Consider the following 12782-nt stretch of genomic DNA (forward strand, 5'->3'; position numbering starts at 1 on the left):
CCCACAGCCAAATATAAAGCAATTTGAATAAAAATGAAGACAATAACAGATTATAAAATAAAATTAAATTAAAAGATGAATTTATAGACAAATTTATTGAATCACCTTTATCAATTTATAGTTGTCTCACCTTCCTCACTTTCAAATGTCTGGTATAGAAAATATTACTGAAATATTTTTAAACTGATCCTCTTTAACTATACAAAGCACTTTACATAAACTTTATTTTGACAATCATCTTCTAATTCAATAATTTATATTTATTTAAGTATCATGGTTACAAAATATTTATAGTTGGGTTTCAGTCATCAAATGTACATTTTTGTAACTGATTTGTTTCCACTTATCCCTAATGTTACTTTTCTACAGACCACATTTTATTTATATTTATATTTATATATATGTTCTGTAGTTCAGTTCTTTGAAAAGTGTATAATTTAATATATGTATTTGTTAAATGTATAAGTAGGCTGAGGACTTTCATGGAAAGTGTTACTCTCTTTTTTGTGTGCTGTTAAGTAGTGTGTAGCTTTGTCTCTGTCCTGCTTTTCAAAAAATCCTGAGGTCTTTGTTTTTCAGGATAGTAATAAATGAGTTTTCTATCTTCACATAAAGTGAAAAGAGCTTTTTTTTTTTTGTATTCAGCATTATTTATTTATTTTTGGGGGTTTGGTATTGCCAGGCATTAAAGCAAGGCTGCATACATGCAAAGCAAGACCTCTACTATTGAACTACACACCCATCCCCTTTTGAATTGCTTATTTTTGTGGGAGTAAAGGCGGCCCACACAAAGCCATTCCTAGCTTTGTGTTCAGATATGACCCATCTCATTGCTTAAATATATGTAGTATCAGGTTTCAAACTGGGGTCAGTCACACACAAAGCAAGTGCACAGGCAAGGCAAGTACCTAATCTCATACTTATTCTCTGTCCCAGATATTTGTTATTCTAAGGTTCAATATCTAAAATAGCAGCATGTTTTGGCTTTTTGTGTGTGTTATGAGTGGGTATCAATCTTCACACTTTTGTTGTTTATAATGTGTTTCGGATCTAAGGAGGATATTACAAAGTGAAGTAATGGCTGGTGTTAATATAAAGGTAGAAACTGTTAATAGAATCAGACTCTTCCAGAGCACAATTAGATTATCCAGGCTATTCTATACATTTAACATTTCTAAAGGATAGGAAAAAGCTTATTTTACTTACTTTTGGGAATTAAAAAGACAGATTTTCTACTTATTGCTCACCATACTAGCATGTACTTACATATATATTTATATTTATTTATACATTATCATATAATAATATATATTACATATTACATATATTAAAAACTATTATATATATTTGCTTTTTCGGCAATACTTTGTGGTGCTCTGGGCTTATTCCTGGCTCTGAATTTATGAATTGTTACTCCCCCTCCCCCATTCTTTCTTTGTAACCTTACCTGATAGTAAGATCTGCCCATTTCTGGGAGGGGTTTTTGGGAGATATCAAGAGGTTTGCCTCAGGGGCAGGAAGGGGATTTTGGAGGAGGGATGAAGAGAGATTCAGCAAGGAAGAAGCAGGAGGAGAGGAGATGGCTGAAAGAGGTTGACATGTCAGGGCTGACTATGAACCCAGCATAAAAGGTTTAAGCTTAGGAGCCACTTCTGTTGGCTAGGGCCTGAATAAAGCTGATGTCTCCTGAAACCTGACTGTCTGTGGACCATTTCCTCGTGGCTATCCTGACCCTGCAGACCCGTCAGCTTAAGGCCTGGGTTGGAGGAGAAAGGCCTCTCACCCTCTATCTCCATCCATCCATCACCATCCAGCCCCATCCAGGACTGTTATTCTACAAGAATTACTCCTAGTGGGCTCTAAGGATCATGCAGAGTTCAAGGATCAAGCTTTGGTTGGTCACATGTAAGACAAGCACCTTGCCATTTGTAGTATATCTCCAGTCAGTCTCTAATGTGTATTTTTAAAGAAAAACAGTTTTTAAAGAGTAAGAATATAAATAAATAAATACAAAACAGACAATTCAAGAATGTACTTACTTTACAGAATAAATTTAAATAAAAATCACTATGCAATTATTTTGCATTAAAAACATCTAATATCTTAAAAATAAATACATTTTAAAATTAGTTAAATCCTTTCATGGGTAGTTTTAAATTGCAGCATACACTTGTATAAACACTTTGTAATTAAATAATCTATATATATGCAGGTTAATTTTGTTCAGGTACATGAAGGATATTAAGATAACAGTACACTCATTGCTTTTAAGGAGCTTAAAATCTACTTGAGCTATTAAGGCTGACATAAATAATGTTAAATTTAACTTTATTTTCTTTTGATTCAAGTTGTTCTTAATAGAAACAAGATATTAATCCTTTATATAAAAAAGACAAGTATATATCCTTAGGTAATTCTAGAATAATAGTGTTCCTTGTAACTGGAAGAGAAAGGATCAAAGCTTTGTGAAGAGGCACATATGAATAGTCCTTTAAAAGTTAGGTTTGTTATCAAAAATAGGGTAAAAGTGATTTATGATGAGAGAAGTGATGTTTTTAGGTACCAGTGTGATTTTTAGAGAAAATATATCAATTAAAAATATAGTTCTCAAAATTGGGAGAAGTTCCTCCAAAATCTAGGTCTGAAAGTCATCTGGGAGTGAGCAATAAAAGCAGAAAGAAAGATATAGAAATTTGGAGTAATAGCTGAGCACAGGGATTAAAAAGAAAAAGAGAAAATGAAAATCAGAAAGACAGGGTAGCAGTTATAAGAAAGATTTATTTCTGCATACAGAGATTGCAGTTTTAAGGAAGATATATTTGGAACTCCAGAGAAAAGGAATACAAGAACATAAATAGGAAGTCCTTGGTAGCCTATTAGCATTCAGGGAAGAGATGTCAGTATTCAAGGATTAAGAAGTCACACAATGGCTAATGTTCCATTGATTTCAACCTAAATTTGTAATTTTTGGAGTCTATACTGGTTCTATATGGTATTTACAATACAAAATTGTTATTAGCATTAAAGATTTTTTTCCTTTGGGGGTAACACCTGTTGACACTTAGGAGTTACTTCAGGCTATGTGCTCAGAAATCACTCCTGGCTTGGGGACCATATGGGACATTGGGGAATTGAACTTCAGTTTGTCCTAGGTTAGCCACATGCAAGGCTCTACTGCTGCACCACCATTTCGGTTCCGGTCCTATAAAATATTTAAACTTAATTATTTACCTTCACTAAATAAACTAAAAATTATAAACATCTGGCAGCTCTGGGTATGCAATTTTTTTTCATAATAACAAAAATCTTTGAAATCCTCAGGTTATTTTGACCTAAGACCATTTATCCCTTCCTAAATATTTATACCCAACTCATTTTTATTAATTTTAAGAACCTGAAATAATTTGGCATTTTGACATCTATAGAAAAGCTTGGATGCATGACACAAGAAAGTCCTACTGTTTATGCATTAGTAAGACTGTGATAAAACCCCAATTTCTGTTTATAAAAAAGGCTCCCAGTGAAGCCAGAAAGACAAAACAAAGGACTGAAGTGTAAGTTTTGCTTTTGGGAGGACAGGGCACCAAGCACCACCCCAGAGAACAGAGCCAGAAGTCCTTGAGAAATTCTGAATGTTGCCCAAACAAACTTACAAATAAAAAATCTGTCTGATGTTGAAATTATACATAAGTTATATATATGAAGTTGTATAATGAGTTCTCTTAAAGGTTTTATGACTGAACCCTAACTACTACAAACATGTTTGTAACCATGGTGCTTAAATAAAGATATCATTAAAAAATAAAGTTTTTGTTTCTACCCATAAATTAAAGATATAGTACTTTTCACATTAAATTAAAAATTACTATATTAAAGAATTTATTGGGTCCCTGAATATATTATTACTTTGTAGAAGTACTCTGTATAAAAAATTTGGAACATTCTATAACCAGAAATATTGTTGAAATAAGGTCTTGTATTATATAGGACATAGCTACTTTTCATAAGAAATCACATAATTCTTTTGTGCACATAATTCACCTGTGCAGACCAGTAAAGCTCAGATTGATTGGTTTAACATTTCAGTTTAGTGGGTGGCTACAACTTCAGTTTAGATTAAGAATTAAGTTTTGGTGTGTTCTAGAATAGATAATTCCACTTCTGGCCTCTTATTTATTTTTATTTATTTATTTTTTTTTTTTGGTTTTTGGGCCACACCCGGTAACACTCAGGGGCTACTCCTGGCTATGTGCTCAGAAGTTGCTCCTGGCTTGGGGGACCATATGGGACACCGGGGGATCGAACCGCGGTCCGTCCAAGGCTAGCGCAGGCAAGGCAGGCACCTTACCTTTAGCGCCACTGCCCGGCCCCTTATTTATTTTTTTAATAGTTCATAGTTTTATTTAAGTGAGATAACGCAAATAAAATAACTATCATTCTGTAAACAGAAACTAGGCTATTATAATTTTTATTAAGTATTTCTATTGTTGTTTGTTGTTATTACTACTGTTGTTAGTGTGAAAAGTGTTCAGGAATATCAGGACTGATAAAGTTTGCAGAAGTATCTGATCAATATGTACTAAGGTTCTTTCATCACCACTAGGTTGTGATCAAGCTGAACCTGAGCTCTACTTGGTATAATCAGTTTGGAAATTAATCCCTGTCACCCAGATTTGAGGAGCCATGGTTCTCATGTTCAGGAGAGGTTCTACTTTTTCTCAAATAGAAGAAGAGGTCAATCCAAACCTCTCCTTGATACCCAGATCTTTGGCTTCATTACAGAAAATAATTTTAGAAGGAAGCATATAGTAAAGCAAAGGAAAGTAAAGATTTAACATAGGCTCTGAGAAAGATAATTTGGGGAAACTCAACAAAGAGCTTCCCATAGGAATCTAGGTATTTTAAGTTATTTCTCTAAGAGTAGGGGTGGATATTCATCATAAAAGAAGACTTTGCCAAGAAAATTCGACTTCTTGAATGGAGATTAGATTTCTCACATTGGAATCATTCTCCCTTTATGTCATGTATGGTAATTTTGGAACTTTTATGTGTTACATGCATTATGGAAAAGGAATAAATTTTGTAAATTTTATTATAATCATATTATGAAGAAGTAAAGTTTAATTATAGAAATCTTCTGTCTGTCATTTTGTAAAATAATTTTTAGTTGAATCACCATAGATACAATTACAAAGTGGTTCATGATTGAGTTTTAAAGTCACACACTCATCCATACATCAGTAAACATTTCCCACCATGAATGTCTTATTTCCATCCTGCCCTCCCCGCTTCACTCCCCTTGCCTACCTCTATAGCAGACATTTTTCTTCTTTCTCTCTCTCTCACTCTTCTTTTAATCTCCTCACTTCAAAGTCATTCATCCATGTGACTTCTATGATTTTTTGTGGTCAGAATGTGATGTCAGGAATGATCAAAGGGAAATATCACAAGATCCAAATGAAATATTATTTTCTTTACTAGTCTGCTTTACTCCTTCCTGTTCAGTGTTTTTATATTGTTTACTTGGAACATGAAAATAAATTTCTAGTTTTGGAATGAGAGGGTATAAATGAATCATAGAAGCAAAGATAAAATTGTTCTTTCTACTATTCAAAGTAACAGGAAGTTACCAATTATATAAATAAATAATGGTGGTACATAAAGTTAAAGAAAGATAGTCAACATCTTGAGATTTTGAGAATCTATTTTGGACATCAACTAGAAACAGATTGGAAAATTATAGTCAGAACATTTAATGTAACTGTAAAATGATTGATATGGAGGAAGGGATTCAATAAAATATAGCTAGTATTATCTCCATAACTTATTTTTCTTTTTTTTTCTATTTTAATAAGGATCACATCTAATGGTACTGGATGCTGGGGGCACTTCTAGTAATGATACTTGGCTTAGCAGTCTGGTCATAACAATTACCTAATATCTGAACTAGGTAATTGTTTGTTGCTCAGTAGCCCTTCGGGCTATACAAAGAATATTTGTTGGGGGACACAGAACTTTGATCTAGTTCTTTATAGGCAATGCTTTTATACTAGAGCTATATTCACAATTAATCATCTTTTCTTTTTTTCCCCTTTCTGTTGATTCAATAACAGGGAGACATATATACTTGGCTTCAGGCCTTGCACAATCTTGTGGCAAAAAATCACAGATAGCAGTGCCACTATGATAGTGATCATCAACTTATGAAATGATGTTGAAGGTAAAAGGTGCCAAAGGAAAAATATTTTATGTCCAAGAACATAACCTACCACATAAACCACTCCAAATACATATTTTAGAGTATTAAAGTGAAATTCATTTTGCTAAATATTGCCCCACTCCATATAGGTAGGTAAAAATAAGTGATTGTATTTAATCTCTTGAGTCTAAAAACTGCTATTTTTTCTTTCTTTTTTGAAGGTGTAAGTACCCAGTTTCCCGAGACAGTCTGATGCTGGGATTAAATTGAGATCCTACATGTAAACTATGTATTTCAGTTCTTTGTGATATTTTTACTGGCTCTATGATATTTCTTTTTGAGCATGAGGTCTTTCTTTTTTTGATTATAATATTTATTTTAATCATAGTGGCTTACATATCATTGACGATAATATTTTAGGTACATATTAACATAAAAACAGGGAAGTTCCCATCACCGAATTGTCCTCCCTCCACCTCCGCTCCAGTCCTACCTCCCATATCCTCCTCCCTTACCCCAGGGGCTGCTAGAATAAGTGGTCCCCTATGTGCCTAGCTTACTACTTAGAGGTCCTACATCTGTTTGTTTGGTCTTGGTACCTCTCTTATTTCCCAATTAGGGACTAAATAGTTCAAGTTATGTGGTTTTGTTTGAAGAAGAGAAAGGTACTAAACTGGGGAAAAAATGGCGGAGTCCTTCTGGAGGCCTTCATCCTAGGTTTGAGAGACGAAGGGGAAAAGGAGGGTGAAACACCAGAATAGTACAAAAAGAAGTGTCAAGTAAAATATCCAGTGAGCACTCAAACAATAAAGATAAGCACCACATAAAGGCCATGGTCTTGAGATAAAAAACATCGCAGAGCACATAAAGGAAGAAAAGAAAAGAAGAAAAAAATAACCAAATATAAATGGAGACAACAACTTCAATAACCACACCAAAACAAATAAATCGGCAAAAACTAGATAAATAAAATTAAAAAAAATTGTGCTTTTGCCTTTTTTTTTTCTTTTTTCTTCCCTCCTGCACAGGCACAGTAAATATTGGGGTCATTCGAGAAGGAATTCCCTTGGCCTAAGAGATACAGGGTTTCTCCACCCTTGAAGTATATTGTCATGGGATTATCTATAGACTCCTGTCAGGTTCATTTACTCTCCTCTTGGTGCTTTTGTGTTGTATGGAAGACTTCTGCCCCGTCCTGGGTGATAAAATCAGACCTCTGTATCTAGAGATCTCGGTGTCTGCATAGGTCAGGGATTGGAACTTATGATGAAGTCTTTCTTTGTGGTTCTAGAAGTTCTGTTCCCTCAGTGTCATTTTAATCCTTCTTCTGTGGTTGGTGGTCTTGGTCTTTGCACTGATCCTAGGGTGGGGCCTGAGATAGCGTCTTTTGTTATGTTTCCAGAAGACCCATTCCGTTGCAAATTGTCTCAGACAGACCTTTGGAACTAGAGGTCATGGTTGTTGTGCAGGTCATAGCTCAATCCCTAGACTAGGTCTTTTTTATTGGTCCCAGGATACATACAGTTAGGTCATGGTTCTATCAGCCAGTCATCTGTAAATAGCGATCTTGGCATTTGGACAGACCAAAGGGTGACAGGTCTTCTGATTTTGTCTTATCGTTAGCTAGTGAGGTAGGATAACCTGCTCTTAGGTCAAGTTGTTCCCAGTTTCCTCTTTATCAGGATATCATATTAGAGCTGGCACTTGTTGGTGTCCTCCTTACCAACCCTTCCTAACTTGGACTGTTACTTGAAACTGGACTTAGCACTAAAAGTATCCTCAATGCAAGAACTCCTCCCAAGACCTCCCTGCCACAAAGCTTTTGCCATTCTCAAGAGGGTCAGGTTGTGTGATGAAAAGGCCCCCGGGAACCCACAAGAAAACCTCAAAAGACAATGGGGAAACCTATTCTTCCATCATAAGTATAAGACCTGTATTACACTACCTCTTTACCTGCTTTTCCTCTAATGTGAAGTAGTCTCTTGCATCACTTTGCTCCTTTAATTACTTTTTTACCTCATTTTTTAAAATCTTTTTTCTTTTTATATGTATACGTGAGCACATGTATTTTTATTTCTATTTTTATCTTTTTTGGGTGTGTGTCCTATTTTTGTTTTCTTCTCTTTCCACCTTCAAATGCACTGGCAATACAATGTAGCACCATTTCTCCCTGCAAAGGCACACTAAAAAAAGGGGATCTTAAGTATAAAAAACGAGCTCTTATCTACTAGGGATAAGAACTCATACTTGTTTACAATACAGGGGTATCTCCCACCTTGAAAATATGTCAAATGGACCCAACTTAGACCCCAGGTGATTAGACACCAACCATCCAGCCTTGAACTCTGGATCACAGACATAGAAATGACACAGTTCTTCACAACATCCACAAGAAACAAATCCCATTCGGGACAGCATGAGGTCTTTCAAGCCTGCCACTCCCTACGCACACACAACAGTGACTCTGCTGTAGCTGAAAGAAATGTCAAACTCACCTGTGTAAATGTGGGTATCCTTTGAAAATAAATATTTATTTTAACACCTTTACTTTTCTCAACTTGGGATGGTGGATGTACTTCTCTGTTTGGTGTGATAATAAATACAGGCAACAGTGATTTCAGCATATGCTTAATCAACAGTTTTATTCCATTGGTCTCAGTGTGGCTCTTATTGTGTTTTTTTCTAAAGCACTAGGGGACTATAAAATATGTTATTCTATAGGTTTCAAGAAGTGGAACAAACATTTAGGTTATTGTCAACAACCCAAGGATAAGAAAACATTTAACAGGTTATCTGAAGTAGATTGACAGAAGCCTTGAGAACAAACAACCTTGAATTTGGCTTCCTTCCTGTGATTCCTTCAATTTATCTCAGTGAGGCTCTTATTGTGTGTGCGTGTGTGTGTGTGTGTGTGTGTGTGTTTTAATGCACTAGAAACAAAGATATTCTACATTTTGTGCTACTTCAGTGGAAATATAATTGGGGAGTTATTTGCTTGAACCATTAGTATTTCTCTACCTATACTTTTTCTGATAATATTCCTTCTAGTTTTTATTATAGTTTACAGTGAAATGTTAATATTAATTATAGATTTAACAGTGAAATACTTAAACATGGTACTTGAGTTGACCCAAAGTGCTCCATACACTAAATTATTTGTCTTTCTTCTCTGTTGCTGAACCCTGCCAAAACTAAATTATTTGAGTCTTGTTATTTCCCTCCTACACCTCTGAGACTCATTAGATTATGTGTTTTGAGTGACTGCAATGTAATTATAAGAATTTGAGTCCTTGCTCTACAAGAAGTTTTCTGGAAGATTTTCAAGGGCTTGTATAACCTTTAGTACCTGTTGAGAACAGAAAAATGTTATTTTCATCTTTAAACATTAATTTATAAAGAATATCAACCAGTAAAATATTAGAAGGGATTATAAAAAATGTATGAAGAATGAGAGAATGAGAGAAGTTCTACAGCAGTGAGCAAGGCACAATTTCTATTGACTTTGAGTATCAAGGAAGTGGTTTGTTAACTTAACAAAGTGAGCTTCTAATTTTAGTCCATTCAAAATCTTATTTCCAAAGAAGTGCCATGAGTTGTGTCATTTTACATACATTCTACATAGACTGTATATGTCTCCTTGGGGGCATGGGCATGGTATAACTCTGTACTACCAAAGCAGATGCACACAGTAAGAGCCTCATTACTCAAACTGGAATCAATCACTGATTGAGCTCTTTGTCTTCTGAATCCCCTGTTATACTACATGGCATCATATTAATCTCAGATTTATCAGAATATAGAAGACTGACTATATGGTTTCTTATATAAGTATTTCTGGAAATTTCTCAAGTAAAGGAGCTAGCCATTCTTTTTATTCACAGGAGGCCATTTTCTTATTTATTCTTCCATACAGGTAGATATTTATTTCTATAATTTAATATTTTGTTATTTATGTTTTACTTTTTTCAAAATATAAAAATTATAACATTGCTTCTGCTCCAAAGATCTCTAACGGGAGAGATGAAAACAATGTATAATTTTTAAATACAACATTCACTCCAAATGATAGAAAAACTGTAGAAGTAGAAAGCATCTACAATATTATAGAATCAAAATCTAAATTTAGTTTTATAGTTTTACTCCATCTACAATCTGCATGAGTTCATTTCTCTTTAAATTCTATCAAAAAAGAATAGGGAAATTTTACTCATTCATAATTAATGTTAGTACCTAAGGCTGATTAGCAGATTTGTGAAAAAGTCTCCCCACTCAAATGAGAGTTAGCAGTAATATTCTATAGAATATTAAATAGAATTTAATTTCTTGTTTTTGGCCTATAGTATATTCAAAAATTTCTCTTCATTACTGGGCATTAATGTGGAGGGTCATTATTAGGAAAGCTGTTGAATGCCAATTTTGAAAAAGCTCCCAGATAGTCTTTTAAGTCTTTCCCTTTTTCTTTAAGAAAAAAAAAACTTAATGAGCATTTATCTTGTAACCAAAAATTTTAAGAACTTTAAGTCTAAATTTTATTTATACTTTCAAGTCAAGAACCCTACCATAATTTTATAGATTTCTTAGTAAAAGGCAAAGAACTGTAATAGCAACAATCAAACAGAATTTGCATGATCCACTTAATATCTAAGTTTATTTATTATTGTTATTATTAATTTATTTTACTTTTTTTGAGGTACCATGTTTAATATGTTAGTAATAGTTTTCTACATACATCATTCCAACACCACAGTTAACATTAGAGGGCCCACTTTCCTTCACCAATGTCCCAAAAATCACTTCTCTACTCTTCCCCTACTCCCATCACTCCCAAGATCCCCTTTCAAATTCTTGTCTTTAGACATTTGTTTATCCCTTAATATTTTTCTTTGGTTACCGCATAGGAGAAAGATCATTTTGTACCTCTGATTGATTTCACTCATTATGATATCCTATAGTTACATTGTATAGTAGAAAATTGCATAATTTCAATGTTTTCTACCTTTGTGTGCATATACATATAAATATATCATATTTAGTCATAATTTCTTTATTTAGTTCTCTGTTCACAAACACTTTAGTTGTTTGTAGTTATGTTGGTTATTTTGAGTACAGCTTCACTGAATACAGAAACTCTTCTTTGGAAATAATTATTGGGGCTCTTGGGGATAGAGGCTGGGAAATAGGAAGTAGAATTTCCAGGTTATATGTAATCTCCAATTTAATTTTGAGGTGTTTCATCTTGGGTCACACCTAGTGGTGCCCAGGACTTATTATTACCTTAGCATTTATGTATCACTTCTAGAGTTGTAAGGGAAATTTCCGAGATGCCGGAGATCACTGGATTAACCCTATATAAAATAAGTGACTTACCTATATATTATCCTAATGACTACTCAATCAATTTTTGAAAAGTTTCCATATTGTTTTTCTAAGTTTTGAATAATTCAACATACTTACTAAATGTGTGAGGTTTTTTGTGATCCATATCCATGCCAGCACTAACGTTTTTTGTTCTTTTTAGTTGTGCCAATCTCAACAAGTACAAGATGATACCTTGTTGATTTGATTTACATTTCTATTATGATAAATAATGGCAAGCATTTTTTTCATTTATTTTTCTTCTTTAAAGAAATGTATATTTAATTCTACCTGTATCTTGATGGGGTTGTTTATATTTTGTCACTACATTTTGTGTTTTACATATAAACATATATTTCTCTTTTATTTTCTGGGTAACTTCATTTTCAATTAAGTTGCATCAAACTGCAAGATTTCATCTTTTCTCATAGTTTAGAAGTGTTCCATTAGATATATGATTATATACATACATACATATCTATATATACAGAGTTTATAGTATATAAATCTTTATATTTCTCAGTCTATTTATCTGATTAATTGTTGTTGGGTGGTTGAGTTGTTTCCAGATCTTCAGTATTTTAAATAATGCCATGATGAATCTAGTAGGTGTATGTCATTTGGATTAGTATTTTTATTTTCTTCAGATATTTTCTCAGAAGTGAAATTGTTGAGTTAAATATAAATTCTATACTTAATGTTTTGAGAAGTTTTCAAACTGTTTTCTAAAGTGATTGAACTCTGAGTATTACTTTTCTACAACATCCTCTCTACTACTTATTGCTTCTGGTCATTTTGATACAGAGAATTTTTTGTTTGTTTGTTTGTTTTGGGGCCACAGCCGGTGATGCTCAGGGGTTACTCCTGGCTATGAGCTCAGAAAGTGCTCCTGACTTGGAGGACCATATAGGACGCCGGGATCAAACTGAGGTCCATCCTGGGTCAGCTGAGTGCAAGACAAATGCCCTACCGCTGCACTATCACTCCGGCCCCCAGAGCTTTTTTTTCTTTCCTGGTGTGAATGATAATGGGATTGCTGTTTTGGTTTGTATTTACTTTGTAATCAGTAAAGATTAACATTTATTATACTTGTTAGAAAACAAAGGTTAATTAAAAATAGATTAAAGACTTTTATATCAAATATTTCTCTATAAAATATATTGAGGAAAACATAAGCAGGACTTTCCAAGATCTTGACCTTACATCAAATTAGTCTTCAGTGTTCTGT

General features: G+C 33.8%; 1 protein-coding gene across 1 annotated transcript in view; it reads left to right on the forward strand.

Moving 5' to 3' along the window:
• The window catches only part of DLG2 (discs large MAGUK scaffold protein 2), a 2242830-nt gene that overhangs the window by 479428 nt on the left and 1750620 nt on the right, over positions 1-12782 (forward strand). The window lies entirely within an intron of this gene.

This window comes from Suncus etruscus, chromosome 9, assembly GCF_024139225.1.
Source record: "Suncus etruscus isolate mSunEtr1 chromosome 9, mSunEtr1.pri.cur, whole genome shotgun sequence".
In the NCBI taxonomy this organism is placed as follows: Eukaryota; Metazoa; Chordata; class Mammalia; order Eulipotyphla; family Soricidae; genus Suncus; species Suncus etruscus.